Here is a 20,533-nt window from a genome sequence, read left to right as displayed (position 1 = left end):
AGCAAGTACCTACCTAATCGATCCTAGCACAATTTGTTGAGTCACTCAAGGTTGTGCGAGGGGAGATGGGATCCTAGCCCGCTAGGAAATCTTCCAACGGGATTTCCCGAGTTATGTCTTGTGGGTGGCGAACTCGTAGAAAATAGTGGGAGCAATCATAAAATGTTACTTCTTGCAATTTATGATTTCGTAATTCAATATGATTATAATAATATCTCTATTCAATTGTTGATCCAGAATGTCTGGAAACATGTCGATAAGATCGATACTCGAGGGCAATAATACCTTCAATGAGACTAATTTCTATAATTGGGAGATCATCTTGAGGATAGTCCTCACACATGATAAGATTCTCTATGTGATAGAGAGATCTCTTCTTGTGAAGCCACCAATTAAGGAAATAGTAGCACATAAGGCCTGGGCGATGCATAAGGGTGATATGATCATCGCTTGGTATATCGTCTTGGCTGCCATTAAGATCATGGCTAGGCTCAAGGATCATTTGTTTGGAAGCATGTCATGGAGATGATATGTTTTATCAATAGGTTGCTAGAGCTAAACGTGGGTATGGATGCAGAACTTACCCTTGATTTTGTGCTACAGTCCCTTCCTGATTGTTATGGACAGTTCATCATGAATTTCAATATGATAAATATGGATAAAACTCTTGGAGAGTTACTGTCCATGTTGCGGGAGGCTGAGCCCGAGATAAACAAGAAGGCTAAGGGAAGTGTTCTCTTAGTTGGAGGTCCCAAGGGGCGCAAGGGCAAGCCTAAGAGTAAGAAAGCCAAACAGAAGAAGAGTTCTTCCATAGCGCCATCTGGAGGAGTCCAGAAGACCAAAGCCCGTAAGGGCAAGGAGGATGCGGTCTGTTTCCACTGTAACAAGCCGGGCCATTGGAAACGGAACTGTAAGGAATACCTTGCAGAGGTGCAGAAGAAGAAGAGTTCTACTTCGAGTACTTCAGGTATTTATGTTATTGAAGTTAATTTATCTACTTTTGATTAGTCCACATGGGTATTAGATACTGGATCTGGTGCTCACATTTGCACTTCTGTGCAGGGGCTTAGAGGTACGAGACGATTGACTCCAAGAGAGGTGGACCTACGCGTCGGCAATGGATCAAGAGTTGTTCCATTAGTTGTAGGGACTTTTTCATTGACATTGCCCTCTGGGCTTGTGTTAGATTTACATAACTGTTACTTTATTCCTAGTTTGACTAGGAATATTATTTCTATTTCTTGTTTAGACAAAGATGGATTTTCATTTTTATTTAAGAACAATAGTTGTTCATTTTATAAAAATGAGTTGTTTTATGGTAAAGTAACATTATGTAACGGTTTGTATGTTCTTGATGTTGATACTCCTATTAATAACTGTTGTTGCCAAAATACAACAATCTATTTTAATTGAGGAGAGACGCAAGAGTCTTGGGAGTTGTCTCTTTGCTGATGAGAATCTGGACAAGCAATTGGATCTGATAAAGATCCAGATCTGATAGTCTGATAGGGCTGATGATCTGGTGGCCCAAAATGATCAGGTGACCCAAAATGACCGAGTGGCCTTGATGACCGAGTGACCTGAGGGTGACGAGTGGCCTTGACCGGGTGACCTGACGATGACGAGTGGCCTTGGTGACCGAGTGACCTTGATGATGACGAGTGGCCTTAACCGGGTGACCTAAGGATGACGAGTGGCCTTGGTGACCCAGTGACCTTGATGATGACGAGTGGCCTTGACCGGGTGATCTGAGGATGACGAGTGGCCTTGGTGACCGAGTGACCTTGATGATGACGAGTGGCCTTGACCGGGTGATCTGAGGATGACGAGTGGCCTTGGTGACTGAGTGGCCTACAAAACGAGAGCACCGTTAGGACGCGGGTGGGGGGTCCCCGCGCAAACCCTCCGATGCTTAAGTTAGAATCTCCAGAGAAAATGAGAAAGTATACTTCGATTATTCAAAATTGCATACCTCGTGATGAAAGTCGGGTCTTATTTTTATAGTGGAGGAGAGAGAGAGATCTCACGATATTCTCGGCGAGAATCTCGGGGCCCGTTTCAGAATTTTCGGGGCCCATTTGTTTTAGTCAATGAGGAGGGTCATGGGCTGGATCGCCACAATAGGTCACCCGACTGGGGGTCGGGTGACCCCCCACTCGGTTTCCACCCGAGTGGGGGTCATTCGGCCTAGCCGAGTGGACCCCACTCGGTTAGGCCGAGTGAGATGTGGGCCACTCGGCCATGCCGAGTGGCCCTCACTCAGCAGGGCTGAGTGGCCCCCCATTCGGCACGGCCGAATGGGGGTTGCAGATGTTGGAAATGTATGCCCTAAAGACACGTTTTGTTTGATTTATGGTAATGATGTTTCTTTTATTCAGTTTATGGCACATATATTATTTGCATTTAATTGTTGGAAAGGTGTCCATGCTATTAAGTAAGTGATTCATGTGATGGGTCGTTCTTCACAGTTAGGCATGAATCATGGGTACTTAATAAGCAAGAAAATATAACTCTTGATCTTTTGATAGAACTGGGCATTCTATCATGATAAGATCATTGTGCAATAGATCCTAATGGAGGATGGCTTGCCTTAGCCAGTAAACAGTCCGTTTACTCTAATTGTACAAGCGCATTTAGAATGCGTAGAGTGGACCTGTGATAGAAGCTAATGACAAAGTGCTAATTATCATGGAGCTAGTCTATCACTGCTACTACGTGGACGAGTACTCTAATACTTGAGTATTAGTTGGTGGTCTAGTGAACCTAGAGCTATATTCTTAGATTCATTGCAGGTGAGGTCTATCAAAGATCAATATCCTTTTGAGTTGGGAGTATGGTTTCTAATTAGCTAAGACAGACTAATACAAGATAGTTTCTGTGATTCACCCCCTTGTGATTGTCCAAGAATAATCGAATAATCCAGGGCCCTGGGAACGTGACTTATGAGTGTATGCTTCTGGGTAGCTCCCAATGATAAGCAAGTACATTCGAGTAGTCACGGATTATTGGACTAGTGATCTAAGGATGGTAGAAGTCATTTAGAAAGGTGTTAGTACATTATTCCTTTCTAAATGATGGGTGTTACGCAGAGGGGTATTTTCGTCATTACACTAGTAGGTCAAAGACATGGCATATGCAAAATTATTCGTGGGGTCAGTGTTACCATATGGTGATAGTTGGAACACTTAGAATGACAAAATATAGCTACTAGGTAGCAGGGATATTTTGGTCATTTTAGCAGCCGTGAATAATTTGTCTTTTGGTCCCCGGGGTAGCTCGATGTAACTCATGTATTTTTTAATACATTTGGCTTGTTGGATGAATTACATTAAGAGAGAATTATTTTATTTAGAATGGTCCATTGGGCTAAAATAAAATAATAGTTCTTTAGGGTCTTAATTAATTAATTGGGCTAACCCAATTAGAAAATTAATTAAAAGATCTTGGCCCATTAGGGTTTGGCCCACTAGGGTTTTTAACCCTAGGGTTCTCCCTATATATATCTCTCTTTAGTTGTTTTTTCATCTAAGTCGTTTTTCATTCTTCTTCACCGAAGAGAGGCCACGAGTTCGAGTTATACTCCGGAAGATCGAAAGGGGGCGTTTGAGTTCTGATGCGACGGAGCCGAAGGCTAGCAGGACAGCCGTCGTCTCCTCCATGCGAAGAAGCTCCCATCGCTCCATTCCGTCCGGTAATCCGCCGTAAAAGTAAGTCTCCTAGACTCTAACCAATACGAGGATCGTTTTTATTTTAAAACGCTTCCGTTGCATGCTTTTGATCCTCGTTCATGATCCTACAGCAGAGTGGCCTTGGCCATTTGGCTATGCCGAGTGGTTTTCCCTCGGCTGGCCTAAGAGGGTCTTCTTTTCTTTCCCCGGCTTCGCTTTACCTGCCTCGTTTTTTCGAGTACATCAATTGCTCCATGCTTTTTTAGCTGAGGAGTCGGGTAAAAGAGCATACGATCCTAGAAAAATGGGCGTCGCTTTTGCCGCATTTTGTTTATCTCTCGGGAGATCATTTTAGCGCATTTGCTCTTCATTTTCTGTATTTGCTCCACAGCTTTCGACTTTTTGCCTTTCGAACCTCTATAAATAGGGCTTCAAGTCTTCATTTAATTTTCACAAGGATCAGCTGAGGTGCTTCAAAACTAAAATTCTCTCAGGTCTCGGCGCGTTTTTGGGCCACATCTCGTTTTCGTCCTTCGAAGGGTGCGGTTGGGAGGCCACTCGGTCATGACCGAGTGGCCTTGCTCTCGACGGAGGCCATTCGGTCATGACCGAGTGGCCTTGTTCTAGGCTGCGGTCGAGTGGCTCCGGCCTTCCCTCGTCCTTTTATGCCTTAGTCACTTGATTTTCCTTCGATTGTTTCTTTCTTTTTCCTTGTACTGATGTTCCTTGTCTTTTGTGCAGGTGTTTTGCTTCCTGTGGCCTTCCGTCTTTCCTGTTGTAACAAGGTAACGGTCTCATATTTCTTTAATATGTCGAGGAGAAGACCGGCATCACCCCCCGGCCCCGCACATATTCCTACAACTTCGAGTTCCAGGCTTCGATACGGGGCCTATGAGCAAGTTTATGACGCCACACCTTCTGGATTTATGGTGAGGTACCCCCGTCTTGATGAGCCGGACCCCTCTCGGGTAGACGAGGGCTCCCTTGGTCTTCACTTTGCTTCATTTGAGGTGGGACTCCGCTTTCCTCTTCCGCCCTTTGCAAAGGCGTGGTTGCGTCACTACAAGATTGTTCCCGCTCAACTTCATCCTAATGGTTGGGCTCAGATGGTCGGCTTTTCTATACTTTGTCGACTGAGGGACGTCGTCCCCTCCTTGAGACTTTTCAGTTGTTTCTATCGACTGCGAAAAGCCAGCAAGGATCGTGCTCTTTACACGTTCCAGAAGGTGTCGGGCTTAGAGCTGTTCATTGTGCTTCCAAACAAGATTAATCGATTTGAAGAACGGTGGTTAGTGATAGAACCTCCACCTAATTGGGATGCTCCTTTATTTTAGAATCATCAAGACGCCAGCCAAGGGTTCCCTCCCTGCAAGGAAGTTCGGGGCATGTATCGTCACCTAGTAGAAATGTTAACGGCACAAGGCCCCGTTGATTTGATAAGCCTCTTGACGGTGGAGAATTTCAGAATCGCAGGCTGGGGGGTCGTGACGCCAACTGCTCCTCCTCAGTCTTCTACGCTATCTAACCAGGAAATGGAAGGAGTCGAGGAGGAGGAGATGGAAATGCCTGAATCGTCCTCACATCCTCCTTTTGATCCTCAGGAGGAAAACACTCCTGGGGGTAGAATATCTTTTGACATTGCCTTCCTTTTTTCTTTTCCCATTATTGCATTTTTTCGTATTAACTGCTTTGCATTGATTTTCGCAGAAATGGCTGGGTTGAATAGGCTGATGGAGTTACGTAGACACTGATTAGTGATCAATTTTGTAAAAATTTTGTTATAATTTCACCCTTATTTTGATCTTAAAATAGTTTAAATTGAATATTATTATGCATTTTGTGATTTTGTGCATGTTTAAAATATTAATATAAAAATATATATAAAATATAAAAAAAATAAATATAATAATATAAAAATATAAAAATATGGAAAGCCCAGGCCCAAGCCCAACACAATGAGGGCCCAAGCCCAAGCTCAAGCCCAACACAATGAAGGCCCAAGCTCAAGCCCAACACAAGGAAGGCCCAAGCCCAAAAACATGAAAAGCCCAAGTCCCACAAATTGATGACATCATCGCTTACATCATGGGTTGGAGTGACATCATTGCTTACATCATGGGTTGGAGTGACATCATCGCTTACATCATGGGTTAGAGTGACATCATCGCTTACATCATGAGTTGGAATTACATCATCGCTTACATCATTAATTAGATATTTTGTATTATTAAATTATATAATTGAATAGTTTCCATTACATTTTCTAGCCTATAAATAGAGCACTTAGGGTGCATTTGTAAGGATTGGATTTTCTTATAATGAAAGTATAATTGTGATCTTTAGATTTCTCTCTTAAATTTTCAACTTTAGTTTCTATATAGTTTTGTTCTTAGAATTTCTCTCTTAAATCTTTAACCTTTGTTTCCATATAGTTGTATTATGTTATTCATATTGTCTTTTTATTATATACCGCCTATATGGTCGGTTCAAAATAGTCTTTCAATTATTGTCTTTCAATTACATACCGCCTATATGGTCGGTTCAAAATAGTCTTTCAATTATTGTCTTTCAATTACATACCGCCTATATGGTCGGTTAAAAAATAGTCTTTCAATTATTGTCTTTTCATTATATACCGCCTATATGGTCGGTTAAAAAATAGTCTTTTAAATACTGTCTTTTAATTCCCGTCATTTAAATTCCTGCCAATTTATTTTAAAATGAAGATGAGTAGCTAAATCCATTCTTGGGTTAAGGCAAGGACAGTGTCCAACGCCAATGATTCCCAAAGAAAGCTGCGCTTAAAATATGTAATATTAATCTGATTCAATTTTAGCAGTGTGCGTATAGTGTATCTTTAAGTTTGGATTGGAGCATAAGCCTAACTTAGAATTTTCATGCCACGTATGGAGATTACTAGATCTGGAAATGTTTTCATACCCAAGCCTAAATGATTAATCTATATCTATAAATTCTGTTTATGGAATATAGTTCAATTTATGGTAATTGCTTAACTTAGAATTTCCATGTCATGTATGGATATTGCTTAAACAAGAATTACCATTATCTTGAACTAAATTTACTAACAGAGCTGTAAAACTTAATTCAGATGAATATTGCTGATCTTTTCTATCAAATTGGGAATTAATTGGTTTTGACACTGAAATTATCTTGACCCAAGCTACTTAAATAAAGCATCAGCATGTCCATTGAGTGATCTGTTTATTTGTGTTAACTGAAAACTCTGAAATGTCTGTGCTAGGTCTTTCACTTTGCACAAGTATCGGGCCATTATCTGCTCTCTGGTTTCATATTGTCCCTGAAACTGCTGCACAATCAATTGAGAATCACTATAAGCAACCAATCGTGCTACTTCCAATTTTCTTGCTATCCTCATTCCAACGATTAATGCTTCATATTCAGTTACGTTGTTGGTACTCGAAAAAGCAAACCGTAGGGAATGTTCAAACGTTTCTCCCTCAGGGGATACGAGTACTATTCCAGCACCACTCCCTTGTGAACCAGATGCTCCATCAACAAACAACAACCATTCTTCCTGTCCATTTTCTGTTGCCTTACCGGAGTGTGTGCATTCCAAAATAAAGTCAACCAACGCTTGTCCTTTTATAGCTTGTCGAGGTTGATACTGGATATCATATTCACTTAACTCGATGGACCATTTGGTAAGGCGACCGGAACATTCGGGCTTTTGCAAAATACTCTGCAAGGGCTGATCAGTAAGTACGATAATCGAATGAGCTTGCAAGTATGGCCTTAACTTTCTGGATGCATTTACCAGTGCTAATGCCATTTTTTCTGCCACTGGATAACATGTCTCGGGGCCCTGCAATACCTTACTGACATAATATATTGGTCGATCCACCTGTCCTTCTTTTCTGATTAATACTGCACTTATGGCTTCATCACTTATCCCTAAGTATAAGTACAATGTCTCTCCAGTTTCTGGTCGTGTTAATAGGGGAACTTCTTTCAAATACTCCTTTAAGGCTTCAAACGACTTTTGGCATTGCTTTGTCCACTCAAACTTTTTTCCTGCTCTTAATGTTCGTAAAAAGGGTAACTCTCTTTCGGCTGACTTAGAGAGAAAACGTCTAAGAGCTGCCATTCGCCCTGTCAATCGCTGAACTTCGTTAGTTGATGCTGGTGGTTCCATGTCCAATATTGCCTGTATTTTCTCAGGGTTCGCTTTGATTCCTCTTTGCGTGATCATATATCCAAAGAATTTTCTAGATTGTACACCAAAGGCACACTTTGTTGGATTTAATCGCATCTTGTATTGTCTAAAGACGCTCAACACTTGTGCTAGTTTTTCTACATGGGATTCATCCTTTCGACTTTTCACAATCATGTCGTCAACATATGCTTCCATTGTATCGCCCAACAGTTTTTTAAAGACTTTGTTCACCATGCGTTGATAAGTGGCTCCGGCGTTCTTGAGTCCAAAAGGCATGACTTGGTAGCAATATGTCCCCTTTTCAATGATGAATGAGGTCTTCTCCTGGTCCGGGGGGTACATCATTATTTGGTGGTATCCTGAGAAAGCATCCAGAAAACTCAAGAACTGGTATCCAGACGTTTCGTCCACAAGACGGTCGATCCGTGGTAGCGGGTATGAGTCTTTGGGGCACGCCTTATTGAGATTGGTGAAATCCACACAGACACGCCATTTTCCATTAGGTTTTGGGACCATAATAACATTGGCCAACCAGTCCAGATATAATACCTCTCGAATGAAGCCTGCTTTTAGAATTTTGTCAACTTCTTCTTCTAATGCGTGTAGTCTATCAGGGGCAATGTTTCGCTTCTTTTGTTGGACCGGCTTGAATTAGGGGTCCACATTCAGGTGATGACATATTATTTATGGACTGATTCCCAGCATGTCTTTTGGTTTCCAAGCAAATATGTCTGAATTTTCTCTCAAGCATCTTGCAATTTCTTCTTTCGTATGCTCCGAAAGCTGGGATCCCACATACGCTACTTTATCTAAATCTGATTCACTGAGATATATTGTTTCTAATTCTTCAACAGGTTGAAGTTTACGTGTGGCTCCTTCCTCCAAGGATTTATGTATGGCTTTCTCGGCTATGGATAAGGTTTCTTCAGTTCTTTTGCCTTTTGTGGACGACACATAACAAGTTCGGGTTTTCTTCTTATCTCCTCGAACTTGTCCCACTCCGGCGGGTGTGGGGAATTTCATCAACAAATAGCACGAGGATACCACGGCCCTTAGATCATTGAGTAACGGGCGTCCCAAGATCATATTATATGCTGCCGAGGAGGTTTTAACCACCATAAAATTTGCTTGTCGAGTTACGAGTTGGGGGTCCACACCTAACGTGATAGGCAGCTGAATTGATCCTGCAACTGGAACTGCTTCTCCAGTGAAGCTATATAGAGGTGAGGATACTTTCTTCAGCCGGTCGTGAGATAAATGCATTTGTTCGAAACAGTTCCAATAGATCAAGTTGACAGAACTGCCACTATCTACCAGAATTCTACTGATGGGGTGCTTGGCTACGACTGCTGAAATAACCATGGGATCATCATGTGGGAGTATTATATCACCTCGATCGGTTGGAGCGAAGGTGATTAGCTCTTCATCATCTCTTACCTCCATTACTGAGTTAACTTGGTAGGCTTGACGGGCGTATGCTTTTCGGGAGGCTGATGTGTCCCCACCTAGGGTTTCCCCTCCTGAAATAACGTGGATGGCCTGTTCGGTCGGCTCATTGTCTACATGAGCATCTTGCCGACGATCTCCTCCTCTCTCTTGCTGTCTCAGGTTTGGCCTTTCATGCCCATCACGCCTATCTCCCCTTTGTCGGGGTTCCCTGTTTTCTTCTTCATCACGTCTCACATATCTCTGCAAGTGCCCTTCACGAATGAGCATCTCAATCTGATTCTTCAATTCTCTGCAGTGATCAGTAGAATGCCCTCTGGTTCGATGGTATCTGCAATACTCTCCCTGATTCTTTCCCATGGGTCGGTCAACTCTGTGGGGTAGTTTAAGGAGTCCTTCTCCCTCTACTGCGGCTAATATAGTTGATCGGGGTTGTAAAAGCCGAGTATAATGATTAAAATGAGGTTTTGGGACATCCAGTCTTCTATTCCTTTCCTGTCGTCGAATAGGCTCTTCTTCCCCTTCGCGTTCCTTTCTCTTCCTTTCCTTGTCTTCTTTCCCTACCACGTTCCTCATAATCTCAGTGTGAAGGATATATCGGTTTGCTCTGACAAATAAATCAGCCAGGGATGTTGGAGGGTCTAAAGAAAGTGATTCTTGAAGAGAGGCGAGGCATGTCCCTTGGAGCATAGCAGATACTGCCACTTGAGCTGGCAAGTCTGGGATTTCAAGGGTAGCATTGCGAAATCTATCCACAAATTGACGTAAGGATTCCTTATTCCCTTGTAGTATGCTGAGCAAATATGTGGCATCCTTTTTTCTTCTACTATTAATCACGAAAGCCTTGGCAAATTCTGTTCTAAGCTGCCTAAATGATGAAATAGAAGCTTCGGGAAGGCTGTTAAACCATGTTCGAGCATGTCCTGATAGTGTTAAGGAAAATGCTCGGCACATTACGTCGTCATCCCATCCGTGCAATATCATTAGCGACTCGTAATTCTGAACATGATCGTATGGGTCATCCTTGCCGGAATAGGGGGTGATCTGAGGCATCTTGAATTTTCGAGGCAGAGGTCTTTCTAATGTATCTGCAGTAAAAGGACATTTTCTATGCTGGTGCTCTTCTGTTGTCGGGATTAATTTTTTCTTCTCAAGCACCTCTTCTACTACTCTTTTCATGTCATCACGCATACTAGCTGTCGTCTGGTTGTCATGTCTTGTTGGTGTACTGGCCACTGTTTCGTGATACCTCCGCCTTTGAGGGCTTCTAGTCCTGTTTTCCATTCTTGGGTTTTCATTTTTTCGAGGCACGGAATGAGGGATCCTTCTTGGAGGTGGTGACCTGGGTCTACCCTCGCGTGGAGGCGTAGATCGTGAATGTGAATCGGGAGTAGCCTCTTAATAGGAATCGGCCCCTGCCTCGGGTTGAGGTTCAAGAGGTGGCATAAACGTTTTTAGAGTGTCTGGCAACGTCCCTCCGGGTATCATACTTTGGAGTACACCAGCCATGTCTCGTAGTGCTTGCATGCCTTCAACGTGTTGTTGTCTCAATGCTTCGTACTCTTCCCACGGGACCGTACGTGGCGGCTATCGTGAGGTCCCAGCTTGATCAGTAGGGAGTGATCCTGAGCTCATGTTAAGTGGAGGTGGGATTGATTGATCCCCTATCTGTTGGTTTGGAGAAACGGAGCGATCACCTCCTTGCATTTGAGCGTCATGAGGGGGAGGATGATGTTGCTGAGAATTGTGAATAGTGGGAGGTGCTCCCTGTTGCTGAGAGTTTCGCGGTGGCAGGCGTGTCACTACGCCTTGAGAGAGAGTTCGTCGGTGTCCTCGAGTGTTTGCCATTCTTAAGTTAACTTTTTGTCTTGCGTTTCCCATAGACGGCGCCAATTGTTGTTGCCAAAATACAACAATCTATTTTAATTGAGGAGAGACGCAAGAGTCTTGGGAGTTGTCTCTTTGCTGATGAGAATCTGGACAAGCAATTGGATCTGATAAAGATCCAGATCTGATAGTCTGATAGGGCTGATGATCTGGTGGCCCAAAATGATCAGGTGACCTAAAATGATCAGGTGACCCAAAATGACCAAGTGGCCTTGATGACCGAGTGACCTGAGGGTGACGAGTGGCCTTGACCGGGTGACCTGAGGATGACGAGTGGCCTTGGTGACCGAGTGACCTTGATGATGACGAGTGGCATTGACCGGGTGACCTGAGGATGACGAGTGGCCTTGGTGACCGAGTGACCTTGATGATGACTAGTGGCCTTGACCGGGTGATCTGAGGATGACGAGTGGCCTTGGTGACTAGTAGCTATATTTTGTCATTCTAAGTGTTCCAACTATCACCATATGGTAACACTGACCCCACGAATAATTTTGCATATGCCATGTCCTTGACCTACTAGTGTAATGACGAAAATACCCCTCTGCGTAACACCCATCATTTAGAAAGGAATAATGTACTAACACCTTTCTAAATGACTTCTACCATCCTTAGATCACTAGTCCAATAATCCGTGACTACTCGAATGTACTTGCTTATCACTGGGAGCTACCCAGAAGCACACACTCTTAAGTCACGTTCCCAGGGCCCTGGATTATTCGATTATTCTTGGACAATCACAAGGGGGTGAATCACAGAAACTATCTTGTATTAGTCTGTCTTAGTTAATTAGAAACCATACTCCCAACTCAAAAGGATATTGATCTTTGATAGACCTCACCTACAATGAATCTAAGAATATAGCTCTAGGTTCACTAGACCACCAACTAATACTCAAGTATTAGAGTACTCGTCCACGTAGTAGCAGTGATAGACTAGCTCCATGATAATTAGTACTTTGTCATTAGCTTCTATCACAGGTCCACTCTACGCATTCCAAATGCGCTTGTACAATTAGAGTAAACGGACTGTTTACTGGCTAAGGCAAGCCATCCTCCATTAGGATCTATTGCACAATGATCTTATCATGATAGAATGCCCAGTTCTATCAAAAGATCAAGAGTTATATTTTCTAGCTTATTAAGTACCCATGATTCATGCCTAACTGTGAAGAACGACCCATCACATGAATCACTTACTTAATAGCATGGACACCTTTCCAACAATTAAATGCAAATAATATATGTGCCATAAACTGAATAAAAGAAACATCATTACCATAAATTAAACAAAACGTGTCTTTAGGGCATACATTTCCAACAAGGACGCGGGTGGGGTCTTATTTTTATAGTGGAGGAGAGAGAGATATCTCGTGATATTCTCGGCGGGAATCTCGGGGCCCGTTTCGGAATTTTTGGGGCCCATTTGTTTTAGTCAATGAGGAGGGTCATGGGCTGGATTGCCATAATAGGTCACCCGACTGGGGGTCGGGTGACCCCCCACTCGGTTTCCACCTGAGTGGGGGTCATTCGGCCTAGCAGAGTAGACCCCACTCGGTTAGGCCGAGTGAGATGTGGGCCACTCGGCCATGCCGAGTGGCCCTCACTCAGCAGGGCCGAGTGGGGGTTGCCGAGTGGCCCTGGTCACTCGGCGTAGCCGAGTGGTCTTGGCCACTCGGTCATGCCGAGTGGTCTTGGCCACTTGGCTATGCCGAGTGGTTTTCCCTCGGCTGGGCCAAGAGGGTCTTCTTTTCTTTCCCCGGCTTCGCTTTACCTGCCTCATTTTTCTGGGTACATCAATAACATAAATGTTAAGCGACTGAAATCAGGTGATTTAAATAGCACTTATTTATGGCATTGTCGCCTTGGCCATATAAATGAGACTCGCATATCCAATTTGTATAAAAATGGATACCTTAGCACATTTGATTATGAATCATATGGTGCTTGCGAATCTTGTTTACTTGGCAAAATGACTAAGTCTCCTTTTAAAGGAAAGGGAGAGAGGGCCACAGAAGTGCTAGAGCTTGTGCACACTGATGTGTGTGGGCCCATATCCACCTAGGCTCGAGGTGGGTATGTCTACTTCATAACCTTTACTGATGATAGATCACGTTTTGGTTATGTGTATCTCATGAGACACAAATCTGAAGCTTTTGAAAAGTTCAAGGAATTCAGATTTGAAGTAGAGAAACAAACTGGAAAAAGCATCAAAGTACTTCGATCAGATCGAGGTGGTGAATACTTGAACAGTGAGTTTCTAGATCATCTGAAGCAGAATGGGATTCTCTCACAATGGACTCCACCTGGAACACCAGAGATGAATGGTGTGTCTGAGATGAGGAATAGGACCTTGTTGGACATGGTTCGATCCATGATGAGTCGCACTGAACTCCCCATTTCATTTTGGGGATACGCACTCCTCACCGCGATCTTTATTTTGAATAGGGTTCCAAGTAAATCAGTTACTCAGACTCCATATGAGATATGGAAAGGAAAGAAGCCAAGTTTATCTTTCCTTAAGATTTTGGGTTGTGAAGCTTATATCAAGCGTGTTGATAGTAATAAGCTAGAACCCAAATCAATGAGAAGTTTGTTTGTGGGATATCCAAAAGAAACAAATGGATATTACTTTTACCACCCACAGGAACAAAAGGTGTTTGTTGCCAAGCATGCGGTATTCCTTGAGAAGGAATTCTTAGATGCTGTGGTTAGTGGGAGGAATGTTAAACTCGATGAGATTCGAGGTGATCCACAAACAGATACTCCCCTCCAGGAACCCGAGGAAGATCAGACACAAGATGTTGTGTCAATTCCCCAATCTTCCACACAAGGACTTCGTAGGTCAACGAGAGTTCGTCATGAGCCTGAGAGATATGGATTTCTCATCTCGACACATGGCGATGTGCTTCTGGTCGAGAATGACGAACCAAATACCTATGATGAAGCAATGTCAGACATTGACTCTAGGAAATGGCTTGATGCCATGAAATCCGAAATGGATTCCATGTACACTAACCAAGTATGGACTTTGGTTGATCCACCCGAGGGTATTAGACCCATTGGGTGTAAGTGGGTCTTCAAAAAGAAGACTGACATGGAAGGCAATGTACAGACGTACAAAGCCAGGCTTGTGGCCAACGGTTTCAGTCAAAGACAAGGAGTTGACTATGATGAAACCTTCTCGCCTGTAGCAATGATAAAATCCATTCGGATTCTGCTTGCAATAGCTGCCTATCATGACTATGAGATTTGGCAGATGGATGTCAAAACAACTTTCCTCAATGGAAACCTGATTGAGGATGTGTACATGACACAACCCGATGGTTTTGTCATCCAAGAACACGCAAATAAGATTTGTAAGTTACAAAGGGCCATTTATGGTTTAAAGCAAGCATCCCGGAGTTGGAATCAACGTTTTGATGAAACAATCAAAGAGTTTGATTTTTCACAAAACAAAGATGATCCTTGTGTTTACAAGAAGATTAGTGGGAGCGCGGTGGTCTTTTAGTCCTCTATGTAGACGATATATTGCTCATAGGGAATGATGTTCCCATGTTGCAATCAGTTAAAAAATGGCTTTCAGAAAATTTCTCCATGAAGGATTTGGGAGAAGCAACCTATATTCTGGGAATAAGGATCTATAGAGATAGATCTAGAAGGTTGCTAAGACTCTCCCAAAGCACGTACATTGACAAGGTGCTAAAGAGGTTTAGCATGGAAGATTCTAAGAGGGGGAATCTTCCCATGTCACATGGAATACATCTTTCCAAGGCTATGTGTCCGAAGACACAAGATGAAAGAGATAAAATGAGTCGAGCATCATATGCCTCAGGTATTGGCTCGATCATGTATGCCATGTTATGTACGAGGCTTGATGTCGCATATGCTTTGAGCATATGTAGTAGATATCAAGCTGATTCAGGTGAGAAACACTGGATTACAGTGAAGAACATCCTTAAGTACTTGAGAAGGACTAAAGAGATGTTCTTGGTATATGGAGAAGGAGAGCTTACTGTGAAGGGGTTCACGGATGCCAGTTTTCAGTCCAACCATGATGATTTTAAATCACAGTCGGGATTCATATTCTGCCTGAACGGCGGGGCCGTTTGTTGGAAGAGTTCCAAACAGGAAACAATTACAGATTCAATGACCGAAGCCGAGTACATAGCAGCCGCCGAAGCAGCTAAGGAGGTTGTATGGATCCGTAAGTTCATTGGTGAACTTGGAGTGGTGCCCAGCATTGTTGGTCCAATAACAGTGTATTGTGACAATAATGGAGCCATCGCGCAAGCGAAGGAACCACGGTCTCATCAACGGACCAAACATGTATTACGGCGTTACCATCTGATAAGAGAAGTTATCAACCGGGGTGACATGCATATAGAGAAAGTATCGACGGACGACAATGTCGCAGATCCCTTAACTAAAGCTCTGTCCCAGGAGAAACATGAAAGTCATGTTCGATCATCAGGTATGAGATACATGAGTGATTGGCTCTAGTGCAAGTGGGAGATTGTTAGTGTAGGTGCTCTAGACCCAATTAGATTGGGCAAATTGTACACTGACATTTTTAATCATATTTCATATTGAATAAAGAGTTATTTAATTCTACAAGAAGTCGTTCTATTAGTTTCTTATTATTAATGTAATGATCGGATGAAACTAGATAGAAGTCCATATGATGTATACTGTGATTAATCTATAAAGATGTGAGATGATGCATCACAGTTTCTCGACATCATTAAATGTCCCAAGTCGTAGCAATGTCAAGAATGGACATTGACAATTGCGGTAAGACTTGTATGTGCTATGTTTTTGCTATATGATAGCAATGGGGGTCTCACACCCATAGGCATGGAGATGCCTAGACAAGTACATAGGTGACCAATGTTAGCGAACATGTTACTGGACATGACTCGCCATAAGAATCCATTTTGGTTATATGTTGATGGAATTCTTATACGAGATGGGTGTAACTAATCCTTGGACCTGAGGTTGTCACGGTCATCTCATAAGAAGATCGATATGCTTTGACATCGTTTCGATGGGCCTAGATAAAGGCTGCATGCGGGCGATCGTTGGGCATATCGTGAGGCTTATGGAGATGGGTGCTTAACCAAGATGGGACTCGTCTATCCCTTGATAGAGGATAATGTATCTAAGGCGCCTTCGGTGGATATTCACTTTAAATCCATGGCCATGGTGAAAGAGATCAATAAGGAGTTATTGATTCACTTTCTATTAAGTGAAGATATCCGGATAACCGAAGAAAGACTTATGTGATCATAATCAAGCAACACATTGCCAACTTGAGATCACATAGGATACATTGACGAGAGGATCGAATTACACGGTAACCATGCTCGTGAAAGGTTATTTGCGGATTATGAATCCTTCTGAATAATTGGGTAGGCATGATGCCTTGCTAGAGGCCAATCTTGTCTTATATGTTCGTACCGACACATTGCCAACATATTCGGGAGCCTAATGAGTCATACGCAATAAGCACGGTCCCTGGCTTAAACTAGGAAAGCGGACGTATGGTTAAGTGGGACACTTCGGCAAGAAGTTGTGCCGTCGTAGGTTCTCACGGGAAAAGAACAAACAGACGTAATGACGTCGATATGACGAGGGGTCGTCATAAAGGAAAAGGTTTCCTAAAATAGCAATTAATTAAATTAGAAAGTAGTTTCTAACTTAATGATTAAATTAGAAAGAAGTTTCTAATTTAATAATTTGGGCTTAATTTAATACTTGGGCTAAATAAAGTATTTGGGCCAAATATTAAATTAAATTAAATATTTGAGCTAAATAAGATTTGGGTCAAATATTAAATAATAAATATTATATTTGGGCTAAATAAGATTTGGGCCAAATATTAAATATTAATTATTTGGCTTGAATTAGATTTGGGCCACATATTTATAAATGAATTTGGGCCACTTTAATTTCTAGTTGGACTAGGATTAATGGGCTAGCCCAATCCATGTCCCCTAGGGTTTGGGAAAACCCTAGGAGGTTGCTTCTCTATAAATATCCCTTTATGGGATGCCCAAATGATGCCTATGATTTTGTTGGTTTTCAAGAGTTGAAAATCGATTATTTTTCCCGTCCATTCATAAGCCTTGTTAGAAGAAGGAGCTAGCACTCCTATTCTGCTCTCCTCGCCAACGAACGCGCGCCGCGTATCACAAGTTAGAGGCCAGACACTTGGACGGCTCAAATCCGCAAACGACTCAAAATCTAAAGGTTAGATTTATTTTATTATGTATGCGATTGTTTGATTTCGACGTTGATCCAATCGTCGAGATCGGGGTAAGGTTCAAAATTTTTGAACTACGCTGCTTGTCCCGTAGCGATCTTGCTTTACTTTCAATGACGAGGAGTCATCATAATGGAAAGAGTTTCCTAAAATGGCAATTAATTAAATTAGGAAAGAGTTTCTAATTTAATAATTTTCTATTTGTTCGAGTGGCAAATAGGAAATAAAATATATTTGGGCTTAAGTTAATATTTGGACTAAATTGGATTTGGGCCAAATATTAAATTAAATATTATATTTGGACTAAATTGGATTTGGGCCAAATATTAAAATAAATATTATATTTGGACTAAATTAGATTTGGGCCAAATATTAAATATTATATTTGGACCAAATTATATTTGGGCCAAATATTAAATAAAATATATTTGGGCTTGAATTAAATTTGGGCCATAATATTTTATTTAACCTATAAAAGGATTGGGCCATTTAATTATATTTCTAGTTAGACTAGAATAAGTCCACTTAAAATTCTAATTAAATTAGAATTAATGGGCTAGCCCAATCAATTACGGTTTTAGAAACCCTAGGATATTTCCTTATAAATATCCCTTTATGGGTTGCCCAAAATAAGAGAGTTTTTGCTGTCATTTTTCAAAAGTTGAAAAATGTATTGTCGTTCACTCTTCCCGTTTCTTTTTGGCATCAATTTGAAACGTGGGTGTTCTTTTACCGTCCATACACAAGCCGCGCAAAGGAGAAAGAGTAGCACTCATATTCCGCTCTCCTTGCCAACGGACGCGTGCCGCGTATCACGAGTTAGAGGCCGGACGCTTGGACGGCTCGAATTTACGAACGACTCAATAATCTAAAGGTTAGATTTATTTATTTATTTGTGAATGATTTAATTTCAACATTGATCCAATCGCCGGGATCGGGGTAAGTTCAAAATTTTGAACTACGTTGTTTACCCTGTAGCGATCTTGCTTTACTTTCAGTATCATCATCCACCATATAAAGAACCTATTTATCTTTAATTCCCAGATCTAAAAAAAATTATTAACAATCGTCGAAGACTAAATCGAAACAAATATAAAAATCACAGAAGATCTTCTTAATCAATATACAAGTTTCAATTTTTTTAGCACACAGATCTGAAACCGACATGAACAATCGCCCACTAAGTTTATGTTGTTTCTTGCAAACCAATACGCCAATTGAGCCTATTAGTCAAATCTCTCCAAGCATCATGCATGCATTCATACAATCGCATAAAATACATTCACACTTGAGAAGAAGCAAAGAAACAAAACCATAAGATTAAAGATGAAAACAGATATACAAAAACGTCCAAAGATTCAAACCGGATAAGGAGTATGGCATGCAACCGGTTACAAAATCCTGAAGGATCATGAACGAGGAAACAAAGCATGCAGCAGAAGCGGTTTAAAATCAAAACCGTTCCTCGTATTGATAAGAATCTAGGAGACTTACTTTTGCGGCGGATTACCGGACGGAATGGAGCGATGGGAGCTTCCTCGCGTTGTGGAGACGACGGCTGTCCTGCTAGCCTTCGGCTTCGTCGCATCAGAAACTCAAACGCACCCTTTCGATCTTCCGGAGTATGACTCGAACTCGTGGCCTTTCTTCGGTGAAGAAGAATGAAAAACGACTTGGATGAAAAAACAACTAAAGAGAGATATATATAGGGAGAACCCTAGGGTTAAAACCCTAGTGGGCCAAACCCTAATGGTCCAAGACCTTTTAATTAATTTTCTAATTGGGTTAGCCCAATTAATTAATTAAAAACCCTAATGAACTATTATTTTATTCTAGCCCAATGGACCATTCTGAATAAAATAATTCTCTCTCAATGTAATTCATCCAACAAGCCAAATGTATTAAAAAAAATACATGAGTTACATCGAGCTACCCCGGGGACCAAAAGACAAATTATTCACGGCTACTAAAATGACCAAAATATCCCTGCTACCTAGTAGCTATATTTTGTCATTCTAAGTGTTCCAATTATCACCATATGGTAACACTGACCCAACGAATAATTTTGCATATGCCATGTCTTTGACCTACTAGTGTAATGACGAAAATACCCCTCTGCGTAACACCCATCATTTAGAAAGGAATAATGTACTAACACCTTTCTAAATGACTTCTACCATCCTTAGATCACTAGTCCAATAATCCGTGACTACTCGAATGTACTTGCTTATCACTGGGAGCTACCCAGAAGCACACACTCTTAAGTCACGTTCCCAGGGCCCTGGATTATTCGATTATTCTTGGACAATCACAAGGGGGTGAATCACAGAAACTATCTTGTATTAGTCTGTCTTAGCTAATTAGAAACCATACTCCCAACTCAAAAGGATATTGATCTTTGACAGACCTCACCTACAATGAATCTAAGAATATAGCTCTAGGTTCACTAGACCACCAACTAATACTCAAGTATTAGAGTACTCGTCCACGTAGTAGCAGTGATAGACTAGCTCCATGATAATTAGTACTTTGTCATTAGCTTCTATCATAGGTCCACTCTACGCATTCCAAATGCGCTTGTACAATTAGAGTAAACGGACTGTTTACTGGCTAAGGCAAGCCATCCTCCATTAGGATCTATTGCATAATGATCTTATCATGATAGAATGCCCAGTTCTATCAAAAGATCAAGAGTTATATTTTCTTGCTTATTAAGTACCCATGATTCATGCCTAACTGTGAAGAACGACCCATCACATGAATCACTTACTTAATAGCATGGACACCTTTCCAACAATTAAATGCAAATAATATATGTGCCATAAACTGAATAAAAGAAACATCATTACCATAAATTAAACAAAACGTGTCTTTAGGGCATACATTTCCAACAAATCCTTAGCCTTCCATCTTGACAAGAACAATGGAGAAAAGGAAAATTGGCTACTGTTCACGTGAGAAAAGAATAATCCTCCCCTAATGGCCTCTTAATGTGCTTAAATAGAGCTTAGGGAGGAAACCCTAGGTTACCGAAACTTCACAGCTGATTTTGAATAAGATAAAGTGCGTTCTG

This window comes from Diospyros lotus, chromosome 15, assembly GCF_014633365.1.
Source record: "Diospyros lotus cultivar Yz01 chromosome 15, ASM1463336v1, whole genome shotgun sequence".
Classification (NCBI taxonomy): Eukaryota; Viridiplantae; Streptophyta; class Magnoliopsida; order Ericales; family Ebenaceae; genus Diospyros; species Diospyros lotus.
This window is presented reverse-complemented; position numbering follows the sequence as displayed.